General features: G+C 46.1%; 1 long non-coding RNA gene and 1 pseudogene across 20 annotated transcripts in view; one reads left to right on the top strand and one right to left on the bottom strand.

Moving 5' to 3' along the window:
- The window catches only part of LOC120623021 (uncharacterized), a 560,047-nt gene that overhangs the window by 191,046 nt on the left and 350,197 nt on the right, over nt 1-18,804 (top strand). The window lies entirely within an intron of this gene.
- LOC120581017 (uncharacterized) lies at nt 9,203-9,322 on the bottom strand (annotated as a pseudogene).

Here is an 18,804-nt window from a genome sequence, read left to right as displayed (position 1 = left end):
GATATAACACTATCTTAGTGGTAACTGACCCCCGGGGGCTGGGTTTCATTCCTGAAGATAGCTCCTTTGCCTTCGTTCACCTAGTTCTCGTTCAAATGGGAGAGAATCATATACTCCAAACCCGCCCTGCTTCCATGGAGTCCTCGTGAAGAATGGATAAGTTAATGGGTATGAATGTACTTAGCATTTTCCTTGGGACACAGTAGGTGCTCAGAAATTTTTCTATTTGTATCTGTGGAGACAAATACTGTAATAAAAATCTTTTTAAAAACTGTTAAAATATTTGCGAGAGCTATGTATCGGTCGATGAGTGCAGACAGGGCAGATTTTAGCTGGTTTGACTGCCAAGGGCATGCCTTCAGCCCTGCAGCCCAAGGGACAGGACATGATTCCAAATCATAAGGATACCTGTCTTTGCTAAATACACACACACACACACACACACACACACACACACACACACACACACACACACAAACACACACACAGGGTGATGAGGGGATGTGCTGATTACAGATACATGAAAAAGTTCAGCCTTTGTTGGTTGGATCAGCAATTCTTCCTCCTGGTTTTACATCACCCCAGGGTGTCTCCAATTATCTCAAGAAGGGTCAGGAACCACTCAAGATGTTATTAATTTTAATCCATTCTAATTAAATATATAAATGGGCCATGTACCATTTTGTGGAAGGAGAAAAGGGGGAAATAATATCTTAAAATCAAATATGCAGTTCTGGAGTCCTGGTAGTCGACTTCTCAAGGGCTGAGAGTTACGGGTTACTTTTCCTTCTTTCTATTCTCTTCCTCTGTCTTTCTATTCTTTCTATTCTCTTCCTCATTATGTGCCCTGCTGGGTGCTCTGATTGATAACAGGCAAAGATTGATTCTAGAGAGCAAGTAGTGTGATGGGAAAAGTGAGGCCGGGTGGGGTGTGTGGGTTCTTGTCCTGACTTTGCCTTTCAATGCTATGTGACTCTGGGTGAATGTGCTTTGAATGAATCTCTGACGAGGCTCATCACCCTGCCCTTTCTGTGTCACTTATCAAAGTGAGCTTCAAGGCAACAGTGAAGGGGCCAGTGCGTAGTAATCACGACTTTCACTACATTTATTGAGCACCATCTCGTGCCAGACACTGGGCCGCATGTGGGAGAACAACCATGTGCAGAGGATGACGGCACCCCACAGTGGTGCAGCCGTAGCCGAAAGGGTTAAATTGGGATGTGAGTAATGCGAGGAAAAAGGGGAGAGCTGCTGCCATGGCCTTTGCACCAGGACACTCCTGAGCTTCCAGAGGCTGCTTGCGGGGACAGCCAGGGAATGGTCCTTGTCCACAGGGAGGACCTATGGGGCAGGAGCTGGTCCCCAGGCTTCATTTTTCCCTGTAGGGTTCTGTAGGAGGTTTTGTGCTCAGCCTGTCTTTTCTCTCAGGTCTCTGTAGGGTGGGCTAGAGAGACAGAGGAGGGATCCCAGCTTAGCATGGATTTATGGAATAGGGGAGGGAGGAAGATGGATAGAGCCTGCCAATTGGCTTGGTTTTAAATAAGGAGAAAGATATGCTGGGACCGGGTGGTGATCAGTCACATGGCAAGGGCCAGGTTGCTGGGGAGAGGGTTTGTCCTTCACGCTGAGAAGTTGCCATGTGAACCCAGAACGCCATGTCTCTTGCGGCCTCCCTGCAGGTTGCCTGGCTGTCTTCCCCCACTGAGGCCCGCAGTGGGCCACTGGGATCCGTGGGAATTCAGGAGACGCTGAAGACACTGGATAAGCAGAGCCTGGAGCCTGTGGGAAGCGGAGTCCAGCTGCTGCTGAGTGGCGGCTGAGCAGGTGGCCCAGGTGGAGGGCCCAGAAGCAGGCCTGGCCGTACCTGCCTTCGCTCTTAACTCCTCTGTGTTTCTGGCACCTTTCATGTGCCACCCCCACCTCTTTCCTGAATTTCTCTCTTGCCTTGCGTTCTCTCTGCATCTGGCCAATCTGGCTCACCCATTAGCTCTCATCTTAGATTTCTTTTCCTTCTGGAACACACGCCCCCCCCCCACACTCCCTGGATAAGGGTGGGTGCTGTCCCAGTGGGTATTCACAGCCCCACATCTTTCATATCATGGTCCTCAACCCTCTGAATCATAATGGTCTGTTTTCAAACTGGCTGCATTAGACAGTGTGCTGTGTGTCTTCTGGCTCTGAGCACAGGGCTTGGCACCTAGTAGTAGGTGCTTAGTAAATGTTTCTGGAATGGACGCTATATTAGGGTATTCATGCAGAGCCCAGACCCCCCAGGGGTTAGAGAGATCAGTGTCATGTTAGCAGGAAGTAGAAGTTATCACTTGCTGTCAGGGCTCTGGGATTGGACATTACTGCCCTGGGTCACAGATGGTCTTGAAGATTCTTGATTGACCTTTCTACTCCTTCTTGCCCAGGCTGCTCACTCCTGAGGCTGAAGCTGCAGCTACATTCCTAATTCTTTAAATGTCTTGGGTGATTTTTCAAACGTTTTACCTCCAACGTGCTTTGCATATTGCCACACGTTTTAAATCCCACACATAATTTAAGGAACATTTAATCAATAGAGTCTTGATTCATTTTTCCCTTAAATCATCACTATTATTGTTGTGAAGAGCCCATTCGAAGTTCAGGAAGGCTCTTAAGCATTTTTAATAACCATTTTCTTCCCTTGCGTCCTATTTTTTTTAAAGTATCTTTTTGAAAGATACTTTTTCCAATGGTTGAACAAGCTCAAAATGCTAGATTCCCAATTGCTTAAATTGTGTCCAATATGCAATTCTGTAAGGAAAATAGACTTTTCCAGAATACTTCCATACATATACATATATTTCACTAAAGCAGTTTTTGCTGGTGCTGGTTTGAGAGTTATCTGAGAAGGACTGTTAGCTTCCAGTTGTGACTTGAGACTGGCTAGGGCAAGCGAGTCAGCCTTGCTCCAAGAACAGCTCACTTCTCACATTTGGATGTTTTACCTTTTTAAGCGCCAAATATATATATGGCAAGATATTATCTTCATTTTCTTGAATCTGATGCAGTTTTCAGTCCATGTTGTGATTTGACTATTTACAGCAGTCCCCAACTTTTTTGGCACCAGGGACCGGTCCTCCTATGAGAATCGGATGCCTGATGATCCGAGGTGGATCTGAGACAATGATGCTAGTACTGGAGAGAGGCTGCAGATACAGATGAAATTTTGCTGACTCGCTGTCACCCACCTCCTGCTGTGTGGCCCGATTCCTAACAGGCCACAGACTGGTACCAGTCCACGACCCGGGGGTTGGGGACCCCTGTCTATTACATCTTTCATTTGCTGAGCGCTTGATGTATGCCAGATACCATGCTAAACCCTCCATGTGCATCCTCTCATGAGGTTAGGAGAACTGAGGCCGAGGGCTCATGCATTAGTTTCCTGGGGCTGCTGTGCCAAACGACCTCTGACTTGGCTTAAAACAATAGGAATTTGTGGTCTCCCAGTTGCGGAGGCCAGAAGTCTGAAATGAAGGTGTGGGTAGAACTGTCCTTCAGGGCTCTGGGGGAGAAGCCGTTCCTCGTCTCTTCAGGCTCATTGTGGCTCCAGCATTCCTTGGACTGTGGTCATATCACTCCAGCCTCTGTCTCTGTGGTCACATTGCCTCCTCCTCTTCATGCACGGTGCCTTCTCATGTGTCTGTCTCCTATCAGGATCTTTGTCATTGTTTTTAGGGCCCTTCCTGATAATCCAGGATAAACCTCCTCCCTGAGCATCCTTAACTTAATCCAACTTTTGTTATATAAAGTATAATATTCACTCTCCCACCATATAGGGTGATATTCATTGGTTCTGGGAGTTAAGGCATGGATGTATCTTTTCGGGAGTCACCATTCAGCCCCCACAACCAGGACTAGAACCCCAGCGGTGTGGCTGCAGAGGTGGGCTTTGTGCTCTCTGCTCCATCGCTAACGTGCCAGGACAGTGGTGATAGAAGCTGCGAAAGCTGCTGGGCTCAGTCGGCTTGGCTGGGGTTTTAATTGGTCTGTGCCCCTGAGGGTACTCATCCCCTGTCTGAATCTGGTCAGACTGCTGTAAAAAAAAAATGTCACTGACTGGCTGACTTAAAAACAACAGAAATTTATTGCTCACAGTTCTGGAGACTGTGAAGTCCAAGATCAGGGAGCCAACATAGTCACACTCTGGTGAGGACCCTCTTCCTAGGTCATAGCCTGTGCCTTCTCAGTATGTTTGCAGATGGTGGAAGGGGCTAGGGGTCTCTCTGGAGCCTTTTTAAATAAGGGTCCTAATCTCATTCCTGAGGGCTTTACCCTCATCACCTAAGCACTTCTCAAAGGTCCCACTTTCTAATGCCATCATCATTTAGGGTTAGAATTTCAACATGTAAGTTTTGGGGGGACATACATTCAAACTATAGGATATCCTTTCTGTGTGTGTGTGCGTGTGTGTTCGTGTTCGTTCGTTCCTGTCTTGACAAAAATATTCACAGTCTTTTCAATTCAGTGTATGAACTCCACAGTTTACATGTCTGTGTTCTGTACTATAGACCATGGTCTCGCATTGTAGACAGTTATGTGACCACTGTTCCACCCCTGACATGGTAATGGTGCTGACTGGATGTGTGGTTATGATGATACGTTAATAGGCACTAACATATCTCTTATTATTAGATTAATCCATATGAAAGTGTTCTATTTTTGGTCCACAACCATCACATATCAGCAGTTTCATATGGTTTAATCTTGTATTCAGTTAAAATATATTGCCCATCAGCATTCTCATCTCTTCCCTCCACTTGCCTTCATCCTCTGCTTCCTCCAAAGGCCAACTAAATATTCCAGCTTCCTGCATGTGCCTTTGATTCTACCATGGCTAATTGGACCCATCTCCACTCTTTAGTTACTTTGGCACATCTTTGGCAGATTTGGTGCTTTGTCACACCCCAAGTCCCATCCTAATTTTGACTGTCCCAGAAGAAGCTACAAAGCAGCCAGCCCATCTTGAAGCCATCAGCTTCCATTAAGGGTTCAGGAGCATTTGTTTGAAACCAACATGTTACTTCCTGCCTGGCTAATCAGTAGCAGGATTGCGTACTGTGCCCACTAATACAAAGCACTTACGGGTAATGTCAAGTTGGGTCCAAGTCTAAAAATACGCTTTCCTTCAGCATCTCCTCTTTTTTTCAGAGTGGCCTGGCTCATAACCAGAACTTTGCTTCACTCTAAACATTTACACATTTAATGCATCCTGAAAGATTAACCTATATTATGCATGGGCAACGGTGTAAATGTTTCCTTTCCTGGCAAGAACTGTGTTATTGGAAATCATTTATTGAGATTTATGTCTTAGCAGAGCTGAAGGCTGTTTGCATTGTTAAGTTTCCCAAAAGCCAAGCTGAAAACTCTGGGATGGGGTTTACATGGAGATGTGCAGTCACTAGGAGTACCCTTCCCAGGAATAGAGCTGTTAGTCAACCCATTAATATTTATCAATTATGCACTATCTGTATGCTTTCAAAAATATAGTCATGACTCACTGGTTCTGTGACCTTGGGAAAATTGCTCTATCTCTTTGAACCCTAATAATGACACATGTTTTGTAGAATTGCTAGAAGGACTCATAGAGTTGGTTCAGAGCCAAATCCACCTTCTTGTAATTCTGAATATAGAAGAACATTTTGTAGGAAGTGAGTTCTTTATTGCAGCAAGTTTCTTGGCAGAAACTGAGAGATCGATCAGCAGATTTGCTGAGGGGTTTCCACTACTGAGAGAGAGAAGGGGATTTGCCCATTTAACTTGAAAGTCTAGGATTATATGCTATCTTGATCTGGGAAGAAGTAAAACTGTGTATCCTGGCAGGTGAAAGAGGGGAGGGATTATCAGAGACCTTGGCCTCTGGTACCTAGCACAGAGGCAACAATGTGGTCAGAGCCTAATTGTTATATAGCTACTCAGTAGTACCTGTTTACTGAGTACTTACTGAGATGCCAACCAGTGCATGGTACTAGGGACATATAGGTGGATGTGCCTGAACATCTGTCCTAGAGGGACTGTGTCTCCGAATGTCTAATCCCAGCATGAAGGATTTGTGGGAAAACAGTGCAGAGAAAAGAGAGCTAACATTTGTCAAAGAACTGCAATGTTCCAAGCATGGTATATATTATTGCCCCAAAACTTTGTCAGTGAGACTAGTATCTCCATTAGTCTCTATATTAGACAGGATGAGCTAGGTTATGCTATAGCAACAAACAGCCCCAGAATCTTTGTGGCTGAAAACAGAGGTTTATTTCTTGTTCAAACTGTATCAATCGTGGGACAGCTATGGGTTCTGCCCCTCATTGTTTTCCTCATTTAGGGATCTTGATCTTTGCCAGGCCAGAGGGAAAAAGGAAATGTGGTAGAGCAGGCATTGGCCCTTAGCAGTTCTCATTTGTTGGCCAAAGCAAGTCACGTGGCCACACCCAACTTCCAAGGGGTGGGAAGATCAATTCTACCCACTGCCTGAAAGGCGAGTGCGGGACGCTGGTGAGTATCCACATTGACTACTGGTCTCGCAGCAAGTGGCAGAGCCAGAATTCAAACCCAGGCCAGGCTCTCAAGTCTACACTGAGCCTCTCTTTTTCAGTTGGCCATTCTCACCTCACAGAATTGCTCTGACAATCAGAGTGAAGGTTCAGGAACATTTTCAAGAGCTGGTGTTGCCTTAGAGTTGCATCCATCTGTACTCCCCTGCCTCATGCCCGCACAGAGTTTGGGACATAGTAGGGCGATATGTATGTGTCAAATGAATGATGGGACAATGGAATAACAGCGGGAATATAAATAATGTGTTTGGTGAACTGGAGGTGCTCCACCTATCCAGAGCCAGAAAGCTTAGCCTCTACCTTGCGGACAAGCATGATCAGAGTAAACAGCCAATGTGGGGCAGAGGAAAGGTAGTGAGCTCTGGGGACAGACATATGGGTCCAAATCCTGGCCTCCAGCATTTCCTAGATGCACTTTTCAGGGCATGTTCTCAGCCCACCTGTGATGTACTTTCTTGGTTTCCATAAAGTGGGAATATCAGCCCCTTCCTTGTGTGAAGATGAGGACCAATGTCTAAAATGTTTAATGTTGGGGAGAGACTCAATACTCAGTAGCTAGTGCTATTGAGATATTGATCAGCTTCCATGGCCAATGGACATTTAGAGCATTTGAGAATAATAACTCTTGCCCCTTTCACTGCCTTTCCCTGGGGTGGGGCTGTAATCCAGTGTCTCTCTTATGACTGCACAGTAGGTGTCCCTATCATGGTCCCTCCCTAAATCACACATTTCACTTGAGTGCCTCCATCAATGACCTTCCCCTGGGCATTCCCTCCAGGGCTGCTGCTGCTTTTTTTTTTTTAAATTAAGTTTATTAGGGTAACGTTGGTTAATACAATTATATAATTTTCAGGTGTCCATTTGACATCTGTATATTCTATTCTGTGTTTACCACCCAAAGTCCAGTTTCCTTCAGCTACCATATATTTGATCCCCTTTACCCACTTCACCTCACTCCACCCTCCTATATTTGGACCCCTTTACTGGGGCAAGGCCTTACCTCCTCCTCCCCCCAACTCCTACCCTCTTTTAACCACTAGTCTATAGTCCATGTCCATGAGTCTCTGTTTGTTTGTCCTGCTCATTTGTTGCTTTTAGGTTTATATCCCACAAATAAGTGATATCATGTGATTTTCAGCTTTTTCTGTCTGGCTTATTTCACTTAGCATGATTATCTCAAGGTCCATCCATGTTGTCACAAATGGCAGTATTTCATCTCTTCTTGTGGCTGAGTAATATTCCATTGTATATATGTACCACAGCTTCTTTAGCCAATCATCTATCATAGGACGCTTCAGTTGCTTCCATGTCCTGGCCACTGTGAATAATGCTGCTAAGAACATTGGTGTGCAAATATCTTTTCAGATATGGGTTTTCAGGTCTTTGGGGTAAATACCCAGTAGAGGGATTGCTGGATCATATGGTAGATCAATTCTTAGTTTTTTGAGGAACCTCCACACTGTTTTCCATAGTGGCTGTACCAATTTGCAGTCCCACCAGCAGCGTATGAGGGTTTCAATTTCTCCACATCCTCTCCAGCATTTGTTATTACTTGTTGGGCTGCTTCTTAATCTGTGGGTAATGTAGAATCACCATCCTTTAAATTTAACCAGACTTGTGATGGGAAGGTGTTTATATTTGACCGGTGGCTTAATATTTTGTCTTAAAGAGGAGGCAGTCTCCCTCAGGGCCACTCCAGTTATGCATCATTGTAATGGCTCCTCTCAGAAGCACCTGGAAGTCATTGGGAGAAAAACAGCCCCTTTTTCCATCCTTAGACTTCTCCACATGTACCATTGGCTTCTGACAAGCCCTCCTGATGTCATGCTTTCCTCCCAGCATGCCACAGGCTCCCCATGTCCTTGGGAAGAGTCTACAGCTGCTCAGTTATTCCATCGTCCTCTCTTGGTTATTCTTCCTTTCTCATCATTATTTTTGCAGGACCATGGGCCATGGGTGCATGAGCCTGTCTGGGCGGAGGCCCAGAGACACTGTTAGATTAATGGGTGTGCTTAATGGTGTTTGCAGTCCAGATGCCCAGGGCACTATCAGGATGCCCTCAGCCATCTGGGGATCCTGGATAGCTTTTTAGTCATATTCAAACTAAGTTTCAAGGAATGTCCACTCTTGGCCGAAGTATTCTTGGCCGTGTGTCTGCACATTACAATTTACCATCTGTACTCTTCTTCATATGTATAATGAACATTCCTCGTCCATTCACTCAGCATGTTTATTGAGCACCTACTCCATAACTCGGTGTGTACGAGGGCTATGTGCTTCCTATTGCTAATAAAGCATAGAAGCGTCCCTGCCTCTTACAGGCTTATGGGGTTTAAAAAAAAAACAAAACCCAAATACATTATCTCATTCAATGAATGAGAAAGGAAGGCATTTTGGGGGCCCATAGCTGAGACATTTAGTCCAGCAGGGAAGAGGTGGGAGAGTAAGGGGGGATATCAGGTAGGCTTCCTGGTAAAGGCCCTTCCTAGGCTGAGTTTTTTTTTTTTAAATTTTTTAACCTTTTAAAAATTAATTAATTAATTAATTAATTTTAGGCGAGGCAACCCTTGGTTGACCTCACAGATTGCAAGGACCTTGTCAATTTACAATCCCTTATTTTTTATTTTTTATGCCTACAGCACCTAGTCTTCCTTAGGTGGTCTCCCATCCAAGTACTAACCAGACTTGACCCTGCTTAGCTTCCAAGATCAGATGGGGTCGGGCACGTTCAGGGTGGCATGACTGTAGACTAGGCTGAGTCTTGAAGGATCCATAGGACCTAGGTGAGGGATGGCATAGGGAGGAAGGGAGAGCTGGCCAAGGTGACAGCATGGACAAGAGCATGAAGGGATGGAGATTAGGTGGTAGGGCATTGTAGGCAGTTTGGTTTGTCTAAGAGTAAAAGGTTTGGCCAGGGGGTGTGAGGAGAAGACAATGTTTGCTTCCCCTGGAAGGGAGCTGCTTCCTTATTCTGACGATAAGAACGCATTGCTTTGCAAGGAGCCGTGGATGGGTTCCTGGGTATGAAACCTAGAGCGTATCTATTCTATGGGATGGGGTGGACTTTTCATCCAAAGGAATAAGCAGAACAGTCAGTTGGCAGTGCCAGTACAGTGGCGCTTGTTACAGCCTCTTCTCCTTCCCAGCCCTGGTCCTGAGCTTCTGGTCATGGGCTTGGACTTTAGAGGGAACTCCCTTGCTCACCCTTTCCTGTTCTGCCCCTGTCTCCTGACAGAGCACAAAGTTGAGAAGCCATTCATCCTTATACTGGCCTGGCGAGATTGCATCCACTGATCTGAGTGTCTGGGCCTGGGTTCTAGGGTTGGCTCAGCTTCTGACTCTGGGTGAACCTTTGGCAAATCATGTTTCCAGTTCCCGAGGTGGGGGTGAAACTAGATGGACTGTGTCCCCAGGTCTGCCTATCCAGGGTATTATGCTTCTTCTAAACAGATGACTAGATCTCCACCATTGAGCTAGTTTAATATATGTTAACTGTTCCCAGCAACCTGATTTTTGCCAACTAACAGATCATAAACCAATAAAATATTTGACTTCAAAAGCAAAAATGGGTGAGGGAGATTACCACTGTGTTATCCTGTCTTCTAACACCATAATCTCTAGGAGCTTGCATGTTATTTATTCTGTGTCATTGGGCAAGTTACTTTGTGTAATCCTCACTTTTTCCATCTGTTAAAATTGATGCTACAAATAGTATTCACCTCATAAGGGTAGTGCTGGGCAGGGCTGCCATATGTGGTTGTGCTTATTGTGCACTGCCCAAGAGCACTTGGCTGGAGAGCAAATCAGGGCTGAAATCTAGCCCACGCTCTGCTTACCAAGCCATGTGCCCTGCCCCAAGTACCTGCACCTGGTCACTTTTGCTTACAGTAGGAGCTGGCAGCTGCCCTGGTCTTTAGCATAGTGTCTGGCCCAGAAGTAAGTTCTTATTTTGTTTACTCTTATTAGGAGGAAAGCTAATAATTGAGGATCCACTTGTACCCAAAGCCTCAGTTTCCCCATCTGTAAAGTTATGGGAATGAATCTCCTCAGCTCTGTATTCTCATGAGATTGGACTATCTATGTGCTTTTGAATTCTAGAACAGGAGACTTGATCTCAGCTTTGAAATTTGTTATGTTTATTCTTCCTGGACACGTGCTCAAGGTGACTTGGCGGCTGAAACTTGGGGTTGGTGGGACTTCCTAGCGGCATGGGCCAGTCTAATGAGAGAAGCATCTTTCTCCACCCCAGGTTTGCCACCACAGCCCCAACTGAAGTGTATGGATGTGTCTTGGCTGCTGATGGAGATATACTTCATTTCTTTTTGGTCAGTGTGTTGCCAAGAAACACTGCTATGAAAGTTATGAAAGTGTTCCTAGAGTGAAAGCCTCTGCCAGGCTGCTCGAAAGAGAGAGGGTCAGGGGGTGGGTGAACAGAGAGGAGGGTGGTGTGTCTAGCCCTGGAGAACCATGCCCACCAAGAATTTCAGCCCCTTAAGACTCAGTCTGTAAATTTGTAAAAATTCCTTTCCAATCACCATCTTTCCTTCACTCCTATGTCCTGTTGCACAACTTTGCTCAAATAAAGCCTGAGGCTTGAAGTAGGTTAAAGCAGAGTTGTCAGAGCCTCAGCGACTCAGGCCGGAGGAGGTTTTCAGACACAGAATCTGGTCTGGCTGGCTACTCTGTGCTGGGCCCACCTCTGAGCCCTGACCTGAAGGCTGAAGGACCCTTGCTGCGCTTGGGCTCCTGTCCTGTCTTTGGTGAGTCATTGGCCAAAGCAGTGAGAACTGCCTCTGGTGGACTGGCTGTGTCTGCCTTTTGGGGCCCATTTCTCGGACTTCCTCTTCATTAGCCTTGACTTGTTTGGGGGCAAGGAGAGAATCAGCACTTTGATGCTCTGCCGCTCGCCTCTGCCCACAGGTCCCAGGACCACTGAGCCGGGCTATGTCCCGCTTTTCCAAAGGCCAAGATATGCGATCTGCTCCCCTCTCTCCAGTGTTTTTTCCATTGTAGCCTCATATTCTCTGTTTAGCTCTGAGCATGAGTGTTCTGGTTTCACGCAGACTCCAATCCACCCCATTGCTTCTTTATCCTCCTTTCCCACAGGGCCCAGCAGAGTGGCAAATCAATGACTTAAACGACTGATCCATTAGGAGTGTAGTAGATTGATTATTCCCCAGTCTTCACTCCCTCCTTGTAATAGGTTTATACATCCACACCCCTTGTCATATGACTTTGCTGTGTCTTTCTCTAAGAAAGGTGGAATATTTATCGCTGCCTCCTTGACTTTGGGTATGGCTATGGGACTTACTTCAGCAAATAAAATACTAGCGAATGTGTCAAAACCAGAGGCCTTCCTTGAACTTGTGTGGTTTTGCTTGACACTTGTACTTCTACCATTTGCTGTGAGAAGGGAATGCTCAGAGTAGCTGCTCGCTGGTCCTGGAGAGAGAGGTGGAGCAGACCCAGACTTGCCCTTCTCCTCCAAAGCCAGAAACAGAGCTGCCCCAGCAAATCTGTAGAACTAAGAGCAACACATGTTGCTATACTAAGTGTTTCGACTTATTGGTTACATAGCGATATTGCAGAAAAATATCTGATTATCATAGAGATCAACTTGGTGCTGGGGCTGTGTCGTTTTCTTTTCTAGCTTCGTCAGATCCTAGGTAGACACACAGTAGGAATGATAGAAACAGTTTGCCAAATGGAGATGGGGTAAGGAAGATAAACTCTGGTGGACTCACTCACTGTGTTTGGTTGACACTCTGCCCCAATCTGGGTCCAGACTTACACATTCGGTCTGTCACCCAGTCCAGTGGAATGTATTGCCAAGTTATAGCCCAGATTTGTGTGTGGAATCTCAGTTTTAAAGTATTGAATCAAATTTTTATAGTACTGTGCAGGCAAAACAAAAACACTTCTGACCAGCCTATGGATCACCAGTTTACAGCCTCTGGTCCATTAACCCTGAATGTGCCCCATCTCTGAGCCCTTAGCATTGACTAAAATTCTTGTGGAAGGATCCAGTCATGCAGAATAGCAGTCGGCCTAATGGCATATCCTATTTCCCAGACAGTGTTCCTTTGGTGCTGCTGAAATAATTCTGATTTGACCAAGAAAGAGTACCAGGCTGAGAATCTGGAGTTGTGAATTTGGGTTTGAATCCTGCTGCTAGCTTGATTTGTTGTGTGACATTGAGTGAGTCATTTTCTCTTTCTGGTTCTTAGTTTCCCCATCAGCTTAAGGACTTTATTACTTACAAGCTGAGATACTGAGAATGAATTACTTAACCTCTCCAAGCATTAGCATCCTCATCTATAAAATGGGGTACCACTGCTCACTTGACCATGCTAAACGAGGATTGAATGAGATAACTGAAGTGTGAGCCACTGCCTGGCATAAAGGTCCAATGGCTGTTCATTGTGGCTCCCCCTGCTGCTGCTAATTAATAACAACAGTAATGAATGAAAACCATGGCCTGTATTCTCTAGAAGGAGCTAGTGGCAAAAGCTGGTGTACAGAATTCTGGGGCAGCTATCCTACCTGTAGCAGAAATGCACCGTTTCGATTTCCTCTTTGTCTAGTACCTGATCTCCTGCTCCATCCTTTTATTCCCTGCGCAGCCCCGTAAAGCCTCCATTAGATGTTTATTCTTGGTTTCTCTGCTCGTGGCCAGTCTGTATGCCTGTCCTGCTTGCTCAGCCCTGAGCACGCACCTTTCTCAGACTGGCTGATAGCAGAAGGCTTGCTTTTATCTCTTACCTGCAAGAGGCTCTGTAAGGGGTTTCCTGCTGAAATGGAGGAGGAACCCCACCTGGCTGCCAGCCTGGGGCTCCTAATTTTCTAAATCTTGTAGCACATGGGTCTCCTTTCCCAGGCCAAGACCAGTATTCAAGAACTGGATAAGAAAAGGTTCTGAATACTGCCCCAACCATCAGAGAGCCTAGAGAACGTGATGAGGGTAGTGCAACATTTGATTTCAAAGCAATCTTGGGTTAGCAGACCATCTATGGAATCAGGTAACAGGAAGAAAAGGGAATAACTGGCTCATATAACTTAGAAGATCAAGGGTCGAGCCAGGGTCTCTCAGAAATTGTCATCTCTCTCTTTCTCCCTGTCCTTCCATCCCCATCAATTCTTGATGCTGTCTGAAGGTTGCCCACCATACCTTTAGAGAACATGATCGGCAGTAATCCAAACTGAAACAGGACAGCCCTTCAGTTCCAAGGAAGGATTCTGATTGGCTGCCCTGAGACGAATCACTTTTGAAGAACCAAGTTCGGCTAAGCCTGGCTGTAAGCCCATCACTGCAGCAACTCTGCGAGGTGTGCTGTCCCTCCGGAAATCCACAGCAAGGTGTGGTGTGGCTCTCCAAAGGAGATAAGCTGGGCTGCCCACAAATGCTCTGCCTGTCATGTCCAGGTCATTGCGCAAAAGCTTCAAGACACTTTTCTTAGTTCTTCATAGATTTCATTTGACAACTTGGAGTTGGGGGAAATGCCAGCAGGGCTCTTTGCTGTAGGAATGACTAATATATATTGCCAAGGGGAACCAGCTGGATTCAGTGCACCAGTGACATCCGGGATGATGAAAGAGCTACATGGATTTGCATAAGAGCAGAATTGTGTGACACGTATGAAAACCAGAGGCTGGATATTGTAGAACGTAATAGGCCCGCATTTGTTTAGATTGCAGGGGAAAGTGCCCCTGCTTCTAAATGGGAGTTGGTCAGCTAGCAGCCCCTTCCTTGCCTCTGGTCTGTCTCCCCATTCCATTCCCTCCAGAACTCCCCTAGTTTAGACCTTGTCTTTGCCCATCTGGACTCCGCTCTTATCTTTGACCTCCTGCCTCCTGTTGGCTCCGTCCTGTCCATGTCCCACAGAGCTGCAGGTCTCACTCTGTCCCTACTTGCAGACCTCTGCTTACTCTCATTACCCAACAGAATGAAGTCTCAGCAACTTTGTTTTGTTTTACATGATCCTTTGTAAGCTCATGTTTGTCTTCTGCCACAGGTGATAGGCCTGAATTTGAGCTTCGTTGCTGCGTTATTGCAGCCGTGTGAGTTTGGACTTGGATTCGCCCTCTCTGGGGCTCAGTCTCCTATAATATGGAGCTAAAATCGTTTTCTCTCTTTCCTTCCCTCCCTCCCTCCGTTGTCTCCCTTCCTTCCTGCTCTCTCTTCTCTCTGTCTTCTGCCTTTTCTCTTTCCCTCCTTTTCTCTCCTGATCTCTCCCTCCCCTACACACATCTTACAGTGATGTCCATGAGGACTAAGCGATATATAGTGCAGGTCAGAGCACTCAGAACAGCACAGGTGTAGAGAGGGTGCTTAGTGCACGCCCACTGCCACGTGTTCTCCACTGCCTGTGCCCTTGTTGTATGATAAAGAATGTGTCTCATCATGGGTGCTGGCACAGAGCTTCTGAAACCCTTGGAATTTCCCAAGTGATAGGAGCATCTTTGTAATTTATGAGCCCCTTGGATTAAACCTAAATTTATGCTAATGAGGTAAAATGACTCAGGATGGGGGCTGGTCACCAGAAAGACCAACTATGTGATTAGAGGGTTGGGGCTTTGAACTAGTCTGACCTTTGGAGAGGGGAGAAGGCTAAAGATCTAGTTATCAGTCATGCCTATGTCATGAAACCCCAGTAAGAACTCTGGAGACTAAAGCTCAGTGAGCTTCCTGATTGGTGAACATACTGGTGTGACTGGAAAGTGACATAACCTGTTTATACAAGGAGAGGACATGGATGCTCTCTGCCTTTGGGACCCTCCCATCTTCGACTTTGCCCTATGTGTCTCTTCATGTGGCTGGTCCTCATCTATATCCTTTATGATTAAACCGGAATAATAGATACAGTGCTTCCCTGAGTTCTGTGTGCCGTTCTAGTGAATTATCAAAACTGAGGAGTCATGGGAACTCTAAATTAGGTGTCCTGGCACCCCGTTTGCAGCTGGTGTCTGAAGTGAGGGCAAGCCTTGTCAAGAGGACTGACTCCTTGTGAGATCTGTATTAACTCTGGGTGGTTAGTGCCAGAATCAAATTGCCGGTTTAAGTTGAAACAGAATAACCCTCTACCAGACTTTCCATCTCTGGGCTCTTCTTCTATGATATCTCTTTCTGCCGGAGTTATTCCTTATTGGATCAGAAATCCTTATTCATCATGGAAAACCCACACCACAGATGCCCAGCTCTCAGAGGCTTCTTATGGAAGGGTACAAATACATGCAATTGACAAGACTAATACAAACAACTCACACCTTCATTTCCAGCTTCAATAGGCCCCAGCTTCCTGTTCTCACTTCTTTTACTACCCATAACCCCAACTTTCAGAGGCTCTTCCTGGTCTCTGTAGAGAGAATCAACGTTCTTGCTGGGTCAAGGCACTGAGGACTAGGCCAAGGTCATCTTTCAGGGACTACAGCAGACCTGGGGTTTTGCTGCCTTGCATCAGTGACTTATACACAGAGGAAAATGAAATGAGAAATGCACTTACATAAAAGCTGAATTGGCACGACAAGCAGATTTACAGAGAAGACTGCGTGTCATTTGAAATAATAAGACCAGCATTGTTTGGAAGGCAGCATATGGGAAAGAGCACACGTCTTCTCAGCTAGCATTCTGGGCTTATCTGATAGCCTCATGTCAGTTCAGTTTTCCATGCGCAATGGGGTGGGCTGGAATCGACACCTTCTTGGGGAGCTGAATGTTAGCGAGGAAGTAGTCGGGTGGGGCAGTAGTCAGGTTGGGAAGGAAGGTGATTCTAGGGCTTTCTGACATATCTTCTCCTCTTGTAAAAGTTTTTACTCTAACCTTTCTGCCCGCCTCTTTCCCTCTTTCCCTCTTTCCCTCCTTTCCTCTTTTCCTTCTTCCCTCCCTATCTCCCTTCCTTCCGTCCGTCAGTCCTTCCTTCCTTCCATCCGTCAGTCCTTCCTTCCTTCCTTCCTTCCTTCCTTCCTTCCTTCCTTCCTTCCTTCCTTCCTTCCCCTTCCCTTCCTTCCCTTCCTCCCTCCCTCCCTCCCTCCCACTCCCTCCCTCCCTCCTTCCCTCCCTCCCCTCCATCTCACCCTTCCTTTCTTTCTTCCCTCCCTCCCTTCTTTCTCTCCTTTCTCTCCTTTCCTTCTTCCCTCCCTACCTTCCCTGTCTGTGGAATTCTCCTTCTGTGCTAAAGTCTGGGCTTGGTGGTGGTGGTGGTGATGATGATGATAAAGATGATAATAAGTAATGACAAGCATTTACGCAGGGTTTATCATGTGGCAGGCACAGTTGCAAGTGTTTCGCGTGCATTCACTTAGTTAATTCTATACCAGCTCATTGGGGCTAATTATCATCTGTTTTACAGATGAGGAAACTGAGAAACAGAGAGGTTAAGTCACTTATCCAAAGTTACAGAGCTACTAGACATGCTGAAAGGAATGAGGCACGTGGCTTCCAGTTTGCATGGCTTCCTCCAGGGTAATTTCTGATCATCAAACAGAATAATGCCGTATTTACTCTATGTGTATGTGCTGATGTATGTGTTTTAGGGTAGTGCTTTTCAAACTTTAACATGCACGCTCACTACTTGGAGATATTGTTAAAGTGCAGATTCTGATTTAGAAGATTGGAGACTCTGCATTTCTAGTAAAACCTGATGTGATGCTGCTGGTCTAACGACCATAGTTTGACTAACGGAAGTCTAGATTAAAAGAGACTAAAGAGCGTGCCCACCGAATATGATACATGGATCTTTATTGGCCTTAGACTCAAAGAATAAACAAACAGAACTGCAAAGGACACTTTGTAATGTTCCAAAAGGACCAACTGGGGGAATTAGAATATGGGCTATATATTAGATGACATTAAAAAGTTGTTGATTTTCTTATATGACTCTATAGAGGAACATCCTTATTGTTAGGAGATGCAGGCTGAACTACTTTCGAGTGGTTTACACACCACACACACACACACACACACACAGAAAATGTGTAAAACATTAATAATTAGTGATCAAATGAAGGTAATATGGGTAATATGGGAGTTCATGCTACTTTTCTTCAATTTTTTAGTAGGATGGAACATTTTAAAGAAAAAAACTTGGGGAAAATAAGGTTGGGAGTGAGGAATGGCCTTTTTGGGTTGCGGGAGGTGAAAGCAGGTGTGTCTAAGGAATTCAGCTGGTGAACCCGGGGGTGGGGGTGGGGTCGGCAGGACGGTGCTCAGGGTGCAGCGCTTCCCTGCCCTCCCCCACGTCCACGAGCTGTAGGGGGCTAACGAAGAACTCCAGAGGTTCTGAGCATTTGGGGTCCCCATTGCGCAAAGGAATTTGCTGCTTCGCTCCCGGCAGGCTTAGGAGCCCATTTCTTGGCGTCCGAGCCCGTCCCTTCTCCGCTGTGTGCTTTCCCGCCTCCAGCGTTTTGTAGCTTTCCCCTTACTTGCTCTCTTCGTATCTGCTGGTTTATTTTTTCATTTAACAAAAAAAACTATTTTCTAGAGCACTTTTAAGTTCAGCAGTAAAATTAGGTAGGAACCGAGATTTCCCATATTCTCTCTGCCCCGACTCGAGCACAGCCTCCCTCATTATCGACACCCCCGCTGCTGTGGCCCATTCGTTAAAATGACGAGTCTGCGTCACTGCAGCATCACCCTAGTCCGTAGTTTATGTCAGGGTTCTGAGTATTGTACTTCTAAAAATCCTTTTACTTTCATTTCAATGGGATTTGAGGAGAAAGGTAAAGTAAATGTGATACAAAACTCAACCTTTTTTTCCCCAGAAATCATTTCTTTTTTAAGTTGTTTTTTTCTCTCTCTCCCTGACACCGGTGTAGCCTCATTTGCAGGTGGGCGCAAGCGCATATGCCTTGGCTCGGTCTGGGTCCCCGGAACAGGGCTCCACAGTCTTCCCTCAAACTCGGAGTGAGAGGAAGCCTGTCTCACAGCTGGGACATGCCTGCCTCCTGTTTTTCTCCTTCCTCTGTGCTCAAAAGACATCCTCCCCTGCCCACCTACTTGAGCCCACATCACGGTTCCTTTGTCCCACTTGACCGGATTGTACATTTGTGAGGTTTATTTCTGTTTGGAAATTAATTGGCACTAGACCAGAGGGAGAAACAAAACATGAGTGGGGAGTTGAAGCTGCGGCGGGCTGCTCGCCCTGGGGAGACACGGTCTGTTGCCGGCCGCCACGGCTTTCCTTCCTCTGTTGAAGTGGGCTCTGTGCTCCGTGAAATATTTAACGAAGGCGTGTTG

This window comes from Pteropus medius, unplaced genomic scaffold, assembly GCF_902729225.1.
Source record: "Pteropus medius unplaced genomic scaffold, Ma_sr-lr_union100, whole genome shotgun sequence".
NCBI classification, from domain to species: domain Eukaryota; kingdom Metazoa; phylum Chordata; class Mammalia; order Chiroptera; family Pteropodidae; genus Pteropus; species Pteropus medius.
The sequence above is the reverse complement of the archived record's forward strand: the minus strand, read 5'-3'. Positions and strand labels throughout refer to the sequence as shown.